The sequence below is a fragment of the Limulus polyphemus genome, unplaced genomic scaffold, assembly GCF_000517525.1.
Source record: "Limulus polyphemus unplaced genomic scaffold, Limulus_polyphemus-2.1.2 Scaffold5468, whole genome shotgun sequence".
NCBI lineage: Eukaryota > Metazoa > Arthropoda > Merostomata > Xiphosura > Limulidae > Limulus > Limulus polyphemus.
This window is the reverse complement of record NW_013671078.1, coordinates 58069-60214: the sequence shown is the minus strand read 5'-3', so window position 1 is coordinate 60214 and position 2146 is coordinate 58069. Positions and strand designations below refer to the sequence as shown.

Here is a 2146-nt window from a genome sequence, read left to right as displayed (position 1 = left end):
TAGTTTTATTGTTGGAATGAAATTTAGCAAGCCTTGCATTGCCTACTAAGAAAGGTAGTAGCTGGTAGTCATCGGGTTAACAAACTGCCAAACTGAATATTTAATGTTGGTTAAAATTTTGTTAAACTGCTACTGTTTATTGTATCATGCTTTATTTCTCACATTCTATGATGTAAGCTATTTTGATAGAGTAATTGTTTCTTCATTATCTTGTCTTACTCAAGTCATGTTTACAGTCGTTAAAGGTTTTTTATTCTTCATACCAGTTTTGTCGTACTTAATTTCTTATTCTTTTAAGGTAAACTACTTAGATTTGAGTTGAGGTTGATTAAGTCACTTTATTTTTTATCAGTGAATTTTTCTGAAGCTTGTCTCATTGAACCTACCATTTAGAAAATTAAGTTTCTAGTCTGCTTTATGTTTATTTTCTTTACATCTTCATGATTGAAGATGTAGTGGTAGTATACTTATCTCCTGATTAATAGTGTTTTTTTTTAGCTTAATGGCTAAGGATTTTACCATTCTAAGGTGGTATTCTTTTCAGGAATGGATAGTGATGCATAAAAAACTGGGGGTAGGCACAACATCACATTCATTTGGACAAAAGTTGGTATTACCATTAGTTTGTTGGTTTAATGTTATAATATTCTTTCATTGGACTGTGGAGTCTTGTAGTGATTGACCCAATATATTTAATTGAAGGAGTGAAACTTTCAAAATGTGAATCAAAACTTAAATAATAGCATACTTTGAATTATAACGTACTTGATAATGCTAATTTCATTATTATACATTGAGAGTAAGCTGGTTTAATTAAATTTTGAATATAACTCAGCAACACTTTGTAATGTGTGCAAAAAGGAATTTAAGAATGGCACTGATTATCATAAGGTTAGCCAATGTCCAGATTAATACTAGCTTTTAATGTAATGAATTTGATTATTAATCACAAATTATCAAGATTCTGAAGCTTGCTGCAAATTAATTTGTTTTTTCTGTACAGCATAAGTTATTCTCTTTCCTTATAGCAACTACATTCTAGTGTTCGAACAGCCAACCTGGAAACTAGCCTAAGACTACTATCTCTTGGAGCTGACCCAAACTATATACACCCAGTAAGTTTTATTTTAACTTAAAGTGCTTGTTTGTTGTGCTAAAGTGAGCTGACACTTGATTATTATATCATTATATTGCATTTTTCTCCTTTTTGACCAAAAATCATCATATTTTACTGTAAAATAATTTACTTGTGTTTAGCAAGATTTGACCAATAGTAGTTAATATTTGAATTGGAAGCTTTACTTGAAATTTTAAAGACTAACTGTTGACACATTTGTTAGAAAAAAAGGCTGAAAAGATAATAAATTACATCAAAATCTTCTGTACCTCAGAAGTCGATCATAGTTTCATTTATTATTCATCTAATAAATAAATAATCAAATAATAAATTTTCATAATCAGTATAAATAATAAGCTTTCATTTGTCTGTCCAGACCTTTTCTTGCATATTTCTTGACCAAATGCTACAAATTTCATATTGTTAGAAAGGCCTTTGTCCAAGGAGTCCCGATTGTATATTGGGTTTTCCATTGAGAATCACTTCATCTGTTTTTTTACTTAGTCAAACTTTTTAATGCGATGAGTATGGTTCATGATGGCACAATGTCATTGTCATCACATGATGACTGGCTTCTATTTCAGCTTTAGTTTTTTATTTGCAAAGTATTTAACACAAATGACACTTAATGTGCATGTAACTTCCTAAAAAATTAACATTACACTAAATACAATTGCTTTGGCCTTTCTTGACTTATTTAGGTCTAAGATACACATGCTCAGTTTGTTCAAAACCATATCACTTTGTGAACATGCATTCAGATGCTTCTGCATATTTAGCTAAGTTTGCCTTCATTACAACTTTACTTTGCAATAATTTAGCTTCAGTTCATTTCTTAGACTTCCATAAACACTTTTTAGCTACTTTTTCTTTAGTATAGGTTTTTCTTTGTGTTTGTGAGTTTGTTTGTTTCAACTCATAAAATCATGTCATATACTGAACACTCATAACTGTTTCATGCTCTTACTCTATTATAAATACCATTACTGTACTTTATTGTTTACTTTATGTGAGGTTTTATTAAATAAA

The 2146-nt window shown here is 29.6% G+C and overlaps 1 protein-coding gene across 4 annotated transcripts in view; it reads left to right on the top strand.

Moving 5' to 3' along the window:
• Window positions 1-1004: 1004 nt before the first annotated feature.
• The window catches only part of LOC106472615 (ARF GTPase-activating protein GIT2-like), a 42711-nt gene continuing 41569 nt past the window's right edge, over window positions 1005-2146 (top strand). For 3 of the 4 annotated variants that reach the window (XM_022401166.1, XM_013933267.2, XM_022401164.1), the window contains exon 1: window positions 1006-1115. The gene's annotated coding sequence lies outside the window, so the exon portion shown is untranslated. Of the gene's footprint in view, window positions 1116-2146 lie in introns of all 4 variants that reach the window. The other variant, XM_022401165.1, reaches the window with a different exon arrangement.